The sequence below is a fragment of the Gossypium raimondii genome, chromosome 6, assembly GCF_025698545.1.
Source record: "Gossypium raimondii isolate GPD5lz chromosome 6, ASM2569854v1, whole genome shotgun sequence".
Taxonomy (NCBI): Eukaryota; Viridiplantae; Streptophyta; class Magnoliopsida; order Malvales; family Malvaceae; genus Gossypium; species Gossypium raimondii.
The window spans coordinates 47717445-47735923 of record NC_068570.1 but is presented as its reverse complement, the minus strand read 5'-3'; the positions used below and the strand labels follow the sequence as shown (position 1 = coordinate 47735923).

The following is an 18479-nucleotide window of genomic DNA, read 5'->3' as shown; positions in this document are numbered from 1 at the left end:
TCAAATGAAATAGTAAATAAATTAGATATATAATCTATAAAAAATAATTTAAGGTTTCATTGAAAGTAATCTCAACCCTATGACATTTAGCTAATGGGCTGGAAAATAAAATTCCAAACCAAAATATTATTCAACATTGTGTTCAACTACTTCAATTCAATCTTTTGAAGGAACAATAATGGAAATAACGGAAGAAATTCGGGAAATAGCTTTTGCTTGCCTAGTCCACACTTCGGCAGCACAGCGTCCTATGATGGCTAAGAAGGACTGCCTTCAACTTCCTTACCTTTGCGCAGCCGAATCCTTATTCACGCCTAAGGATCTCTCCCAGTTTTTTTTGTTCATCGTTTAGGGTTTCCTCCTTTGGCTTTTATAGATAAAGTAGGCTAGGGTCGGCTAATAGCTCATGATTATCTTCTCCTCTTTTAGAGGGATTTATTTGGTACAACTTTGAACTTGAGCTGGGACTGTTGTGCGAAAAATGTTGACTTGGTCTTCCCGGCATTACCATAGCATCCGTGCTGGCAAACTGTCTGTACTTTGCCCTGACAAAACTTCACTCATTTATTTCCTCATTCCAAAACCTGTTCTTGCCATACCAACACATAAAAAACTCCACCGCAAGTGATTAAAAGCACCTAATTCCAACACAGTCCAAGTCCTAATGCAATATTAAAAATGCTAATTAAAATGTCCTAAAATGCAACAAAATGTACTTAAGTACAAGCAATTAACTATATTTAAATGCATGAAATATAACTCTTTTCAAGAGTTATCACACCCCCAAACCTGAGTTATTGCTTGTCCTTAAGCAAAATACACCTAAATGCATGAATGCACCCATTTTGCCTTGGCAAAAAAAAAAAAAAAAGAGCCTTATTGTACTGCCTACCTATTCGAAAAACAATTTATACCTCTATTCTCAGCAATATTCTCTTTTCCTAAAATTGATTCGAATGTCAAAGGTTTGTTCAGCAAGGGCAATGCAAAAATTTCTCCCTAGAAACAAAATTTCCTAAGTACCCATGCATTCTTTCTTTCGTCCTATAGCAAATATCTTTTTATTCACTTAGTTCATTCGTTACCTAAATAGAAGTCACTTGCTTTAATCCCATATGAAAAATATATTATTCACATTTTCATATATTTATTCTCCTTTTTCCTTTTCTTTATTTTTTCCTTTTTTTAATGGAAACCGTATTAGGGGATTTAGTCATGTCACAAAAATGTTTTTGTCTTGAAAATCACGATGGAGCATACACTGAATTGTCGAATACCTCATCATGTCACAATTTAAACCAAAAGTCACTCATGAAGCTAAGGCCTTTAACTAAAAAGATGGATGGAGCATACAACTACCTCTCTAGCTACTTAGTTCTTTGCTACAGCGGAATGCCCCTAAAATTATATCACACACTCTTACTTAGACCCTCCTGTCTAATCAACAACACGATGGAGCAAACAAAGTGATGATGACCTACTTAGCAACTCTAAGCATTGTAGTGCGTACTTATTTTAAAAAAATGCCGTACCAATTTAACTAATGTTTAGTTTCAAAAATCCCTAAGGATATTAAAAGATACTTACTATTTCAAAAAACCAAAAAGAGAGAGAGAGAGAGAGAGTATAGGATATCCCATTTTTAGAAATCAATTTCCAAGCAACTTAGCCTAAGCTAACTTCACCCAATCCATTGTTACTTGTTCTAGGTATATTGAAACAAAAATTTAAGCTCATCATCGAACATCATAAAGAAAAACTGTACTTCTTATAGATAAAGCAGTATTTCAATAGTTATTATGCCATGACAAAATATACTATATACCAAAATGAACATACTAAATATAAAATGCAACTTAAATGCACAATACACCCCCAAACCTAAGGGATACATTGTCCTCAATGGATGTAAAATCATGAACAGTATGTAACAAGTATGAATATGCACACAAATGTTAAAAAAAATTATGCAATGCATGTGAAAAAAACAAAAACAAAAATTAAACTTTCTTGGACTGGAACGTTGGCACTTCATTCAATTCTTTTTTGTCGACTTGCGAGCACTGACTTTGTATCGCATCTTCCTTTTGGGTAGGTTAACTTCCTTACATTATTTGTCGGTCTCCGTTAGTTCATCAATCAGTTGATCGATTACTTGATCCTGTGCAGTCATGGAGGTGGGTGAAGATGTCGGTACAAAAGTTTTACCTTTTCCAGTAGCAGTAGCTGGTGCAATGGTAGGGACATTTGTTTCTTCCTTTCCTTCTTCTACACCCTTTTCTACTTCGACAGAGATTGACTTTTCTAACTCCTCTTCAGTTGCTTTTCCTTTATCTGCAGTGACTCTTTTAGTCACAGAGTTAGTTCTGGCAGTGGATGGAACTGGCTCTTCTTTGCACTCATTAGAAGAGAGCAAAGTAGCTGGAACAGTAGGAAATTCTGGCATGGGTCTCGAAAATTTTTTCTGGAGGGATCTTCTTAATGCCAAATCCCTATATTTCATATACAACCAGTACCGAACCTAGCATTTGTTACTTTGTTCCAACTCTTTAATCATCTGGTATTGATGCACCTCAAACAGAGGCAACCTTTGTTTAACTGCTTTAGAGAAGTCAAAATTTTTTGGTCATGAGAGGTGTGAGATATTGCTATGGGAACATGTGTGGTAGGGGAAGAGTGATTGTGCTGAGATGTTGCTGCAAACTCAATTCCTCGTAGCTTGGCAAAAATTTCTCGCGTTATCCCACCCTTATTGGGGATAACATCCTCAGCATCCACTAAAGGCACATTTGCCATCTTACATAAGGCAGAAATAAGGGAAAGAAAATTCAAACTCTCGACATTCTTATCAGCACACCTATGGACCTCTTGGAAGATAATCTTTCTTACATTTATCTGTCTTCCTTGTAAAATAGAATGCAACAACAACATTATTTCTTTTGAAACAGTCGTGTTATGCGTAGACGGTATAAGATTACTCATTGAAAAATGGTACCACACCTTCCCAATTGGTTTTAATGCAACATTTTCAATCGTGTAACACTCTTGGCTTGAAATAATCCACTACATTCCTTCAACGCATAAATCTTCCAATACTTTTACCAACCCCTCCAGTGTAATATTCTCGACAAATTAAGAATGCTCATCTCTAGCCTCTTCGATGCCGAACTGGGCATTAATATGGTCTTCATCAAATGACACAGATTTACCCTTCACATAAATAAAGGGAGAATCTGGGGAATTTACATAAGTGTAAAACTCTCTTACCACTTTACCTACAACATCCCCTAGGTGTAGAAAAAATCTACTCCAGTTATGCTTTTATATAATCAAGGATACCGATTCATCGTACCCCATGTGAGGTTCATCCTTAAATAAAAATCTCTATTTAAAGCAAAATGGCCACTTTAGAATATTAGTTGAATACCTTGTGGTTGTAGCAGCATTGAAAAATAGCTTCGATTGTGGGGCGCCAGTGTGCGATGATTCTGCTGTTTAAGAAGTACTCTTTCACAAGCCATGAAGAGAAAGTCAGGGAAACAAAAAAGAAAAATAATGGGGTATACAACAAATAATAGAGAGGTTGAAGACGAGAGAAACGTAAAAGTGTGAACTTTGTGAGAAGTGGGAAACGTAAACAGTTTAAGAAAATAAAAAAGATAATGATGACAGTTTTTAGGGAATGAGAAACGTGAGGCAGAAGGTTTATGATGTGGAGGATAAATTAAAAACGAAAAAGACTTTTTGAGGAGAGGGGAAATGAAATAAACAAGCCCTACATTATGGGCTCCGTACTTAGGGTTTCCCAATATTCACTAAATGTAACTGCCTAAAACTCTTCCTTTTGGAATTTTCTAACCGGTCAACTCTTTTATTAACCCCTCATCATTTAGTTTGTCACAGTATAATGTTTTTTTATAATGCTGTGGTAAACTAGTGCTCAGTACATACTAACAAATCCTGCTTCTTTTATTCTACTTCTGTTCATAAAAAAAAACATAAATGAAAAAATAAAGAGACTAAAAATAAAAATAACAATGGGAAATAAAATAGAAAAAACTACTTATTAACAAAAACAAAAAATTCAAACATTACGAAGGCTAACGCTTTGCTTGTCATGCTCTATAGGAGCACCCCGATAATGCTTCAAATGTTGTCTATTAACCTTGAATGTAGCCCCTATTCTTAGGTTTTTAACAACGACAAGACCATGCGAATACACTTGAATTACTTTAAAAGATCTTGACCATCAAGATTTTAACTTACCAGGAAATAATTTGAGGCTAAAATTGAACAATAATACATGCTGTCCAGGTTCAAATTGCCTTGGAAAAATTCTAACATCATGCCATCGCTTGGTCTTTTCCTTCTACAAACGAGCATTCTCATATGCTTGTGTTTGAAACTCTTCTGTCTCATTCAATTCTAGTAATCTCTTGTCGCCAGCAGCAGCCCAATCCATGTTCAGCTTTTTAATTGCCCAAAACACTTTATGCTTAAGTTCAACAGGTAAATGATATAGCTTACTGATAATGGCTCTCGATGTACCAAATCGTGTGAAAATATTTTTATGTAAAAATTTCAATATCGACTTAGCATCATTAGAGGCTAGGGCTACTGCTTCTACCCACTTAGAAACACAGTCTATTGCCAAAAGTATGTATAGCTTGCCCATAAATGGTGGAAACGGACCCATAAAGTCTATTCCCCATACATCAAACAGTTCAATCTCTAATATATTTTGCAGTGACATTTCTTATCTCCTAGACACATTTCCTATTCTCTGACAACAGTCACACAACTTATAAAATTCATGAGTATCTTTAAATAAACTTGGGTAATAGAATACTGACTGGAGTACCTTGGCAGTTGTTTTCATTCCTCCAACATGTCCTCTATATGAGGCTAAATGACAATGTTGTAAGATACTATGCATCTCATCATTGGGGACACACTTCTGAATTATTTAATTTTCACAATGCTTGAATAGAAATAGTTAGGTGGCATTACACCACTTACTAAGAAGTATGCTATGTTGGCATACCAAGGTAATGCATTGGTAATGAGCAACCGTTCATCTGGGAATTATTCTTTAATAAGTTTGTTGCTTTCATATTCATTTCCTGACTCTATTCTTGAAAAATGGTCAGCCACATGGTTTTCGGTTCCTTTTCGATCTCTAATTTCCAAATCAAACTTTTGTAACAAGAGTATCCACCTAATCAATCTCAGCTTGGCATCTTTCTTCTGCACCAAGTACTTGATAGTCGAGTGATCTGTGTAGACTGTGACCTTTGCTCCGACTAAATAAGAATGAAATTTGTCGAATTCAAAGACCATTGCCAGTAGTTCCTTCTTCGTGGTGGTATAATTAAGCTAAGCTTTTGTCAACGTCCTACTAGCATAATATATTGCATGTAGTACATTGTTTTTCCTTTGACCCAATATAGCTCCCACAACATAATCATTGGCGTCACACATGAGTTCAAATAGCAATGTTCATTCTGAAGCAACCACAATCGGTGCTGCTACAAGTCACTTCTTGAGTTCCTCAAAAGCTTGCAAACATTGATCATCAAAATGAAAAGGTTTATTCTTTTCAAGTAAAGTACATAAGGGTTTAGAGATTTTCAAAAAAATCATTGATAAATATTCTGTAAAATCATGCATGTCCTAAAAAATTTCTAATACCCTTAACACTGGTTGGCAGTGGTAATTTTTTGATCACTTATATTTTCACTCTGTCTACTTCAATTCCTTACCGTGACACCTTATGTCCTAGGACAATGCCTTTACGGGCCATGAAATGGCATTTCTCCCAGTTTAATTCTAGATTCATTTCTTCACAGCGACATAAAACCATCCTCAAATTCCTTAAGAAATCTTTAAAATCATTTTTGAACACAAAGAAGTCATCCATAAAAACTTAAGGATGTTTTCCACCATGTCCACGAATATGACCATCATGCAGCGCTAGGAAGTTGCTGGGGCATTGCATAGCTTGAACGACATATGCCTGAATAGAAAAATACCATATGGACACGTGAAAGTTGTCTTCTCTTGATCTTTAAGTGCTATAGAAATTTGATTATATCCTGAATAACCATCTAGGAAGCAATAAATACCATATGGACACGTGAAAGTTATTTTCTCTTGATCTTCAAGTGCTATAGAAATTTGATTATATCCTGAATAAGCATCTAGGAAGCAATAAAATGCCTTACCAACTAATCTGTCCAACATTTGGTCGATGAATGGAAAAGGGAAATGATCTTTCTTGGTTGCCTTGTTAAGCTTGTGGTAGTCTTTACACATTTTCTATCCTGTAACAATACGAGTCGGTAAGAGCTCATTGTTGCATTACTTACTACCGTGACACCCTTTTCTTGGGAACACATTGCACAGGACTTAGCCACGAGCTGTTTGAAATTGGGTAAATAATGCCAGCATCAAGCCATTTGGTAATTTCTTTCTTGACAACTTCCTTCATAATTGGATTCAGTCGTCTCAGCTGTTCAATGGATTTTCTATGACAAACTTCCAACAAAATTTTGTGCATACAAAATGTAGGGCTAATTCCCTTTAGATCGGTAATGGTCCAACCTAGTGCTCTTTTTGATCACCGTAACACTTCTAACAACCTTTCTTCTTGCTCAGGTGTTAGCTTAGTAGAAATTACAACTAGCAAAGCATTGTTATTTCCCAAATACGCATATTTCAAATGTTGTGGCTTAGGTTTTAACTCTAGTATGGGAGATTCCTCTATAGATGGTTGAGGAGGCTTAAAAGATTGATATGATAAATCTAGGGATCCAAATTTATTCCCTGGCCCATCTACTATTTGTTGGGCTTCCATGAATTCACCAATCTCTTCAAAACTTATTGTGTCACCTTGTTCCATCAAATAGTCTTCATTGTCAAAATTGTCGTAGCAAAATTTTGTAAATTTGTCAACTGCTATTTCTATCAAGTCAATGGCATGACATTCCTCATTCTCATCTGAGCATTTTAACGCATCAAACACATTAAAAGTAACCTGCTGATTATTCACTCTAATGGTTAGCTTGCCTTTTTACACATCAATTAGGGTTCTGCCAGTAACAAAAAACGGTCTTCCAAGACTAATTGGTATATCATGGTCAGCTTCACATTCTAAAATAAGAAAATCTGTAGGAAATATAAATTTATCCACCCTTACCAGTACATCTTCAATTTTACCTTCTGGATGGGCATAAGATCTGTCAGCTAATTGCAACGTCACTGTGGTAGGTCTCGTTTTCCCGATTCCCAGCTTCCTGAAAATAGACAGAGGCATTAGATTTATACTTGCGCCTAGATCAAATAATGCTTTTCCTACATACTAATTTCCAATTAAACATGAGATAGTAAAACTTCTTAGGCCCTTTAACTTTGTAGGCAGCTTACTCATTAACATTACTGTGCACCTTTCAGTGAGAGTAACAGTATCAAATTCTCACAATCTGTGCTTTTTTAACAATATATCTTTTATGAATTTCACGTAATTAGGCATTTTCTACAAAGCTTCGACTAGCGGTATGTTAATAGGAAGTTGCTTCAAAACCTCCAAAAATCTTTTAAACTGAATATCATACTTAATTATGGAATCACTGTGGAAAAAGTAGAGGCAGTCATCCTTCTGGTTGCTGATATTGTTTTGCTATGGCATTTTTGTTGGCAACCTGATTTGGTTCTGCCACAACATTCTTCTGCTTACCTTTCTTAGATGCAGTATGTTTTTCAGATGGTTCTGAGATCTTTACTTGTTTGTTTCTTGTATTATCCTCTCTTTCCGCTGCATCGTGAACAACATCACTAAACTAAGTCCCGCTTCTAAGGGTGATAGACTTGCACTGCTCCACGCCTTGTGTTCTTGAATTCTCCGTATCAGTTGGCAATGCTCCTTGTAGCCTTGAATTTAGAGCATTCACTATTTGCCCCACTTGATTTTCAAGCGCTTGGAGAGACGCATCCTAACTCAGAATGACAACATCATTCTTGGCCATATATTCCTTTAACAAAACTTTAACGGAAGTAGAAGATGATGCTTGACCGTATTGAGTATGTTGCCTCGGTGTTATTGAAATTTCTTGCACCTTGATTACCCCAATTGTAATTCGAATACTGCTTCCACCCTGAATTGTAGGTGTTGGAATATGAATTACTATTTCGATTGGAATTACCCATGTAGTATAATGACGTTGGGTTTGATGGGCATTCGTCAAACACATAAATTTTCCCGTAATAAACACTTGACAACTCTACTGATTTCATCTCATGGACTACAGTTGGATTTTTCATGGTTTTAATCATATTAGCTAGAGAAGACACTTGGGCAATTAACAAAGTGATTGCATCAAGCTCTATGGTATAAGTAGCTCTCTTACCTATCCCAACTCTCGTGGTCAGATCCTGATAATCATTATTGGAAATCTTTTCCAAGATCTCGTATGCTTCATTATAAGTTTTATCCAACAAAGTACCATTGGTAGACGCATCAACTACAATCCTCATATGTGTATTCAGCCTATTATAAAACATCTCTATTTAAGTCTAGTGTTAGAATCCATACATCAGACATTTTCGAATCAACTCCTTAAATCGTTCCCAAGCTTCATATAATGTCTCGTCCTCCATTTGCCAAAAAAATGTAATGTCATTTCTTAACTTGGCATTCATAATAGGCGAGTTATACCGTAACAATAATCTCTAGCAAAGATCATTCCATGATGCCACTGTTCTCGAGACAAAGCATTTAGCCATGCTCTCGCACGATATTTTAAAGAATATGGGAATAACTTAAGTCTCAAGGCGTCTTCAGGAACAAACTACTATTTGAATGAATCATATACTTCTAGAAAGAGTCTTAAATGTAATCGTGGGTCTTTAGTAGGGAGTCCACCAAACTGTCCTACGTTTGTAACATCTAGAACATTACCAGTTTCAACTCGAATTGCTGAGCTTGTATATTTGGTCTAACTATCCCTGGATTTAGATCATCCAACATTGGGACAACATGCTCTCTAATTGGCCTATCTCAAGCATCCACCACACGTCTAATGAGAGGATTTTCATTATGATCATTTGGATTGCCATTAAGATCATTCCTGTTTCTAGCTATTTTTCTCAATTCTTTTCTCTTTCTCTGTAAGGTTCTGTCAATCTTCAGATAAAAAAGGTATTCTGTGTCCTGCCTCTTCTTATGCATTGATAGAAAACCTATAAAAAGTAAATACACTAAGTTAAATAAAACTACTAAGTAAAATAACCAAACCAAATTTCACCAAATTGCCGATCCCCGGCAACGGCACCAAAAACTTGTCGCGACAAGTGATGAGTGAGTATCGTTCCAATGAGGATTAGATTGAGGCACAAAATTGGTCAAGTTATTGTAATATGGTTAATGTTATGGCAAAACTGATGAATAAGATGTTATGATAAACTAAGGTAAGTATGTAGTTATAATTCAAAGGAATAATGATATATGTGATAAATGGAATTTAAGAATAATTGAAAATTCTATGGCAAAAGTGAGAGCAGAAATGTAATGGAAATAACGAGAGTGATTATTCGAATAGAATGTAAACAAAGAAATAAACAACTAAATATGTTGTGGCAAAGTTACTACGACGAAGAATAAAGATAGAGTGATGTTGATTCGGAAGGTTGGGATTACCCAGAATCGACTTTTACTATCAATAATGCCTTGGAAAAATTTTATCTACTTTACTGCACAGAAGAGTTCTAAAATGGCATGCGTCTCGTGAGAGCAAAACCTCAAGTTACCTTACCCGTGTCTATAGGCCTTTTAGATATCTTGCATGGTTTCCTTCTGTATGATTGTGACTCTTATGTCTGGATTCAACTACAAGTTTCTATCGAATACTTGCTCATTTCATTTAATTTTAATCCAACCAATCTGACCTTTTCGGAATTAGAATCAGTTTATAAGTATGTGAACAGTCTTCTATATCTAGAGATCGTTTGCATTTTAATTGAGAGATAAGAACAATAAAATGAAATAGTAAAGTAAATTAGATATATACCGCATCCATAAAAACAGTTTAAAGTTTCATCGAAAGTAATCTTAACTCTATTAGATTTAGCTAATGGGCTGGGAAATAAAATTCCAAACCAAAATATTATCCTACAATTGTGTTCAACTACTTCAATTTAATCTTTCGAAGGAACACTAATGGAAATAACGGAAGAACTTCGAGAAACAACTTTCACTTGCCTAGTCCACACTTCGACAACACAATGTCCTGTGATGGCTAAGAAGGAGTGCCTTTGACTTTTTTTCTTTTGCGCAGCTGAACACTTATTCACGCCTAATGATCTCTCCCACTTTTTTTGTTCGTCATTTGTGAGGTCCCCTTCATCGGCTTTTATAGATAGATTAGGCTAGGGTTAGCTAACAACTCGTGATTATCTTCTCCTTTTTTAGGGGGATTTATCTGGTACAAGTTTGAATTTGAGCTGGGGTACTGTTGCATGAAAAATGTTGACTTGGTCTTTCCGGCATTGCCACAGCATCTGCGCCGGCAAACTGTTTGTACTTTGCCCTGAAAAAAATTCACTCCTTTATTTCCTCGTTCTAAAACCTGTTTCTACCACAACAACACACAAGAAACTCCACCGCAAGTGAGTAAAAGCACCTAATTCCAACACAGTCCAAGTCCTGATGCAATATTAAAAATGTTAACTAAAATATCCTAAAATATAGCAAAATGTACTTGAGTACAAACAATTAGCTAGGTCTTAAGGCATGAAATATAACTCTTTTCAAGAGTTACCATTAGTTGAACTCGAATTCGATTAAACTCATTTATCAATATTTATATTGAAGCTCGACTCAATAATTAAACTTAGAATTAATAATATATATTAAGAGTAATAACGTAATTTGATCATATAAATATGAAAAACTTGATAAAACTTATGAGTCGTTCGAGTTAAGTATTACTAAACTCGAATTCAGATCGATCGATAGCACAAGCTTAACTCAATAATTACATGATCAAGTTCGAATATTTTTCAAATAAAATTCAAAAATACTTATGAATATCGATATCACATTTACACCTTAAACAAAACTCATAAATTCATTTAAAAAGCAAGAAAATAAAATAAAATCTAAATCTTATTTATAAAAATAATTAAGTCAAATCTAAAAGAAACCAACTATTGAAATGCTGGCTACAAATATATTAGAATTGAATTACTAATAATATAATATTCTTTTCATAAATTAATAACCACACCTACTTTTCAACCACCTAACCAGCACATTTCATAGAATTCAAAACGCATAATGATTTTTCTCGTCTTACAACTTTTAAAAAAATTATTTTATTCATTTATTTAAATTTTTAAATTTACGTTTTTCTTTTAAATCACTAAAAAGGACAAAAATTAACATTGTTGATATGGTATACACGTAAATTGCCACGTTAATTATTTTTTAAAATTTTAAAAATATTAAATCATATTTTTATAATTATTTACTAAATATTATAGAATTTATTTTAAAATTAAGAATCATTAAAATTATTTTAAAATTATAAAATATATATTTTAAAAATTTAAAAATTAATTAAATATCGACATATCATCCACGTAGTAATCCATGTGTTTACTACGTCAATAAAATTATTAAATATTTAACTTTTCTATCCATTTTAAATAATTTTTAAAAAATAAAATTTAAAATTAAATGAAACGGAAAATAAAAATTTTAGACCAAAATTGAATTCAAAATATCAGACTACTAGAATCTATATTACAGAATTTGTATGCATATTAGTTTTGAAAATGATAGACATTATCTCTTCTTTTTTTTTTCAATGTTTTTAGAATTTAAATTTTCACTCTCCCATTCCCATCTCTCTCAATTTTACTTTTCTTTTCATTTTTTTCCCCAATAAAAACATCCCCATCAAATGGTGTAACTGCAATTGTGATTTTGTCTAAGCCAAAAATAATTAATTTTAAGTATAGATGTTGCAATTGTGATAGCGTGAGCCGATTGATTGATAATTTCAAAACGTCAACAATGATTATCTACAAAACAGTTTACAAGAACTGATAAACTTATATAACTTAGTAAAGACATAGTATAACATTTAATCTAAATACAATTAGACACAATCCATATACTATTTGATTTTGGGTTACCACAATATAAATAGGGCAGTATGTGCATTCAGGGGTACCGAAGTACAAACAGGGGCACATATGTGCATTCAACAACAATTATCTATAAACATATTAACTAAAGAACAATAATATAAGATTAGAAGTCAAACATTATTTCATATTGAAATAATATGGGCTTACCTACGATTTAATTCCGGTCAATACATAGGGACTATTTTGCTATTTTCCCTTTTCCTCGGTTATTGTCTCTTTGATTCAAATCTTGATCTATATAATACTTAAAGACAATACATTAATCTCATACACATCACATTCCATTCAATGCATATGACCCTTAACTTTTCATTAATTACACATTTTTCCTAAACTTTTACAGCTTTTGCAATTTATTCCTCTAACCTGAAAATCATCAAATTAACCATTTTCTAAGAGTCAAATTATAGCCGAATATACTAGGCACTTTAACAGTCCATATTATACATCAAATTCCCTATCAAACCTTGAAATTTTGACATTTTAACAATTCAATCCTTAAATCAAAATATAACAAAAATAAGTTCATAAAGCAACCAAATATGACAATCAAAGCTTCAAACACATAGCTATCATAAAAAAACATTCAAGATTCATCAATGGCAACTTCTAAAATTTTTAACAGATTAAAAAACGAAGGTACGAGCTAGCTGGACCTAGTTGCAATGATATCAAAAACATAAAAATTATTCAAAACATGATCAAATGCACATACCATGCAAGAAGAAATCAAAACCGAAGCTTTTCTCCTCTTCAATGGTGAATTTCGGTTCTAAAATGACAAAAGCATGAAGATGATAAATTTGTTTTCATCTTTTCTTACTTAATTTTCTTTTTAATTGTTAAATTACTAGTTTACCCTTATCATTAATAAATAATTTCAATAAAACCATGCCCATGCACATCCACTAACTCTTTAAATGGTATATTTACCATTCAAGTCCTTTAGTTTAATATTTCAAAGCTATTGGATCCCTTTATCTAATAGAACTCAACTTTTACCTATTTTACGATTTAATTCCTTTCACTTAATAAATTATGTAAACTTCAAAATTTCTTAACCAAATTTTAATACAACTCTAATGACTTTGTAAATATTCTATAAATAATATTTACGAGTCGACACAATGAAAATTTGTGGTCTCGAAACCATTGTTCCGTCACCATTGAAAAATGGGCTGTTACAACTCTTCCTTATTAGGAAATTTCATCCTCAAAATTGTTACCTAGGATTAGATTCAGAAATTGTAATTTCATGAATTCCTCGGTTTCCCAGGTAGCCTCCTCAATACCATGCCGATGCTACAAGACTTTCACCAATGGTACTCGTTTATTCTGAAGTTCTGTGACTTCCAGAGCCAAAATTTTCACTAGTTTTTCAGAATATGTCAAATCTGGCTGTAATTCAATTTCACTATGAGGAATCGCGTGTGAAGGATCAGATCTGTACTATCTTAGCATTGAAACATGGAACACGTTATGAATTTTCTTGAGTTCAGGAGGTAAAGCTAATCTGTAAGTTACAAGACTGATTCTTTCGATAATCTCGTAAGGCCCAATAAATCTCGGGCTCAACTTTCCTTTCTTGCTAAATCGCATCATTTTCTTCCACGGAGAAAGTTTTAAAAATACACGATTTCCAATAGCAAATTCTATATCTTTTCTTTTCAAATCCGCGTATGACTTCTAATGATCAGATGCAACTTTTCCAAACATGACACGATAAAATTTGGTGAGAACAATTTTCTTTTATAGAAACATCAAGTTTTATTGATTCTTGAAGGATATGGTCTTGAAGGATATGTGTTACGCACTGTTAATGTTCTTGCACAATTTCTAACTAGCAATGAGGGGCAGCTGGTTGCCAATCCAACTTTTCTTGTTCACAAGAAATAGGACAAGTTACTCGTTTCTTGGTTGTTATTTACAGTCATAGATAAGGTCTTGGTGTATCTCACAACAGCCAAGACTAGCTTTGAAATCTGGTCAACTATTGACAGAAAGTTTGGTGCTAAGTACAATGTTAAAATTTCAAGTATGCGTCATGCTTTATATTCTTTAAAGAAAGCAAATCTTACTGTCAAAGAATACCTGTTCAAAGTAAAAAGTATGAGTGATAGCTTGATTACAGCTGTAGTATGGTGACTGATCAAGAATAGGTGAGCATTATTTTAGCAAGGCTTTTGATGGAATATGAGTTTATTCGTGTGTTAGCATAGGCAACTTCGGTGTCCTTTGATTTGCTGACAGAGATGCTTCTAATCACATTACCCCTGACATGGCCAATCTCACCAATACATCGACCTATACAGGTGCAAGTAAGGTGTCTATGGGAAATGGTTAATCTGTGTCTATAGTTAATGTATGGTCTTCTACTCTATTGGCTGGTGCTAGGATGTTGCAACTCAAGAATGGACTTCATGTTCCAGCTGTCTGTAAGAATTTACTATCAGTAGGATAGTTTGCAAAAGACAATGGCGTTTATTTTGAGTTTCATCATTTTCTTTATTTTGTGAAGGATATTCAGATAGGGAAAACACTACTAGTGGGCCACATGCATGATGGACTCTATAGATTTGATAATTCTAGAGTAACTTCTAGGTCGATTACTAATGTGGCTGCTAGGATACAAGGGTCAGCAGCACAACTAGCATACAATGTTCAACAAGGGCCTCCTATTGAGTTGTGGCATAAACGACTTGGTCATCCGTGTAATAACACACTTGGGCGAGTTTTACGTGATTGTAATATTATTTTCAGTAATAATGAATTGCCTCACGTGTGTTCAACTTGTCAACTAGGCAAAGCTCACAAGTTGCCTTTTGACTATTCCAAAACAATGTACACTTTACCTTTTGAGTTAGTCGTGTCAGATGTTTGGGGACCAGCACACAACCGATCAGATGGTTTTCTCTACTATGTTTCTTTTATTGACACGTATAGTAGATGTACCTGGCTATATTTCCTAAAGAATAAATTTGAAGTTGTAACGCTCGGGTTTGTGTAAGTATCGAGTTATCGTCTCCACAAGGATTGTATTTGTGCTCTGTCACTTAATTTATAAAATTATATTAACAACTTGAAAAATAAAAACAAAATATAGTTGAGAAGTGGTATAAACTAGATGCAATGATCCCTAATGTAAATTATCCTAAATTATAGACTATATGAAGGAAATAGATTTTAGCAAAATTTAACACAACTTGCAACAATTATACCATAAATAAACTAGGATAATTACTTTAAGTAAACTTAATTTATTATCATCATGCTTAATAATATTCGGAAAAACATTCCATGGCAACTCGATCTTTCATTTGGAAACCAAATTAGGTACTTTCAGAATCCTTTACTTAGTAAATACGCATTTTACTGATCCTTATTTACTAAGGGTTTCTTAGCATTCGTGTGAGGTAACAGGGACGTGTTAGGTTTGAAATAATTTAATCACACAAATCTAAAAACTATGCAAATAACAGAGCCTGGTTAAGGTTGTTACGCAACCTACAATTTAATCGGGTTAGGATCTAAATTGAGCATGCACATTTCAATTATGTGTCCATTAGTTGTGTCTGGTTAGGATCGCTCAGCTAATTCAGGTGCATTTCAATCATGTATGAACGAAATACAGACTTGATTTTAATTGAAAAAATGATCGATTGAGGCACAAACATTATAAGCATGAATCACATAAATATTATTTAATCAAAATAATCATCCTAGCTTAAATAAAATTTAAGCTATCATTGTTGTAAACAAGAACATAGAACTCATAGCAAACATCTTTAAATTAAATTAAAGAACAAAAAGATTAAACCCAATTCAGAGTGGCTGTCACCCAAGACTCTGACTGACAAGGCTCCTTCGCTTCTTTGCGTTGCTCCTTTGTTGATGGCTCTCCAAGGTGGCCGACCAAGGGCTCTTTAAGAGGGTAATTTTGTAAAATCCTTATGCAAGGATGATGATAGGAGTGAGAGCTAAGAGAGTTGAGAGAGAGGATGAGAGATGGGAGGGATGATGAGATAAGGGATGATTGAAAAAGTGTGAAATGAGCTATTATTTATAAGTGAGGCAAGGGAGCTAGTTTGCTAAAATTAGGAGTGTCCATCCTTTGAAATCTCCTCCAAGAGTAGCTGGCCATGAATTAAGGAAATGTGGTTGATTTTTCCTTGATTTTTGGTCAATTTGAATGCCACAACAACTCAGGACTAAAACTCAGTCTCCAGCAAATCTTTAGGTAAATCTCTAATTTCTTTAACACTTCAAGAGCCGTATGTAATTAAACCAAAAATTGGTTTATAATCAGCCATGTGCAGCTGAAAATTGGGTTGACTTGGTCCCCACTATGGATGGTTTTGCAATTAGAAGAAAACTCTCAGACCTGTCAAAAATAGCAGATAGTTTAGATGACTAAGTGAATTAATTTAACCACTTCAATTAATCAATTTACTTAATTAATTAAACCCAATTTTATTAAGGAAATATTTACAATGAATTATTAAGATATAACATTATATTTTATTATTTAATTTAATCATGCATGGCCCACTTCATAGCTTAAAAATATAATATGCTTAAATTAATATAAAATAAGTCATTTTATGCATGAAAACAATATAATAAAACATAAAATCACATTTTAATAATTTCTATGTCCTAATTTCATATTTTCACTTATTTCATTAATTTATTAAACAATTACTTGGTTTTAACAACAATTTTAAGTAAAAAGGTGATGAATTATATAGGAAAATCCTATATATTTTTCCGTTTACAGACCCCCAAACTTAAATCATTGCTCGTCCCGATTAATGTTCATGCACATCACAATGTCTTGCTAAGGCAAATTTTTCTAAGAGTGTTAGTATAAATCTTCGTCTCATAATCATACATCAATAAATTCATGCTCATAGATCTTCTTTATTAACAAGTAACTCGTATACAAATATTTTGAAAATTTTATTCTAAGTTTCAAGATATGCCAACATGAATCATAGTTTACATGTATGTCACAGCCATAGATAATATTCTTCATTCAACACAATTTCTCATCAATCAAGCAAACAATCATAAGGCTTATTTATGATCTTCATATGTTGAACTTAATACTTCCTCTCCTTTAATGTAGGTGACATAATCATCAAATCAATAGGTCTTTTATAAGGTTGTAATGGGGCTTGGTTTAAAGGTAGGGATTTTAAGAGATGGGACATTTCGGTTTCAAAAATCTTAACCTTTAACTTGTCCTGGATTTCTTGAAATTCAACCTTTTTCTTTAAGTGAACCTTTGGAAAACCCCCAAACTTATTTTGAACTCAAGCTCATATATTTTTCCTTTTTGAAGACTAGGCGAACTTTTCTTTGCTCTTTCTTTGTCTTTGTGATTGTGTTTTTTTTAAGCATGAGCACATACATCTTTATTAAAATTTCCTCAAATGTTGATTCCCAAAACACTTAAGTTAAAATAGGTGCACAAAATTAGGATAATTTTAAAAAGATGGTAACCGGCTAATAATGTAGGTTCATTTCAAAAACAGGCCTTAAAGCTCAAAATTGTAGTTTCAAGGGTCTAATATCATAAGGTGGGCTTGAAAAGGCTTAAACGGTCCAAAGAAAAATGGTGCCTATATCATTTTAGATTTTTATGTCCCCTAGGATTTCGCCTCAAGAAAGTTACTAAGTCAATTCGAAAGATACAAACCTTCATGTATGTCTGATCTCAAGAGAAACTAAGTTTTCATGGCAAATATTACCTAAGAGTAAGATTATAAAAACATTTCATTCTTCATGATAACATACAATCACTCAGATAAAATCATCATTCATACTTGCATACAAGCTATCTTATTAAAAAGAATTTCTCTAAACATTCATTTATTAAAACATACTTATGAAAGAAATGATTGAAACATACTTGAAAATTTTAAAATTTGAGCAATTTGCCTTACCCCCTTTAAAAAGAAGAAATGACCTCATTGCGAGAATAAAGTAATGAATGAAAACTGAACACCAGGTAGGGTTGTAAAGAAAGAGAGGTGAGTCATTAAGACTGCTTAAATACCAAGTCTTTCCTAATAACCCAATCCTAGACATGTTCATTCCCATTGCCACATCACTTAATGTCTTTCTAAAGAAGTATTTATTCATGCTTGCTATGTTTTATTTTGCAAATATTAAATCCTAATTACTAAATAAATAAATTCCTAAAGACCTAAAAAAATTAAATAAATAACAAGACAAGAATCCCCCCATTTATTTTTCTGACTCAT

At 33.4% G+C, this 18479-nt stretch overlaps 1 pseudogene; it reads left to right on the top strand.

Annotated features, from left to right (window-relative positions):
* The first annotated feature begins 8588 nt into the window (after positions 1–8588).
* Positions 8589–8688, top strand: LOC128042188 (small nucleolar RNA R71; annotated as a pseudogene).
* The last annotated feature ends 9791 nt before the right edge of the window (positions 8689–18479 follow it).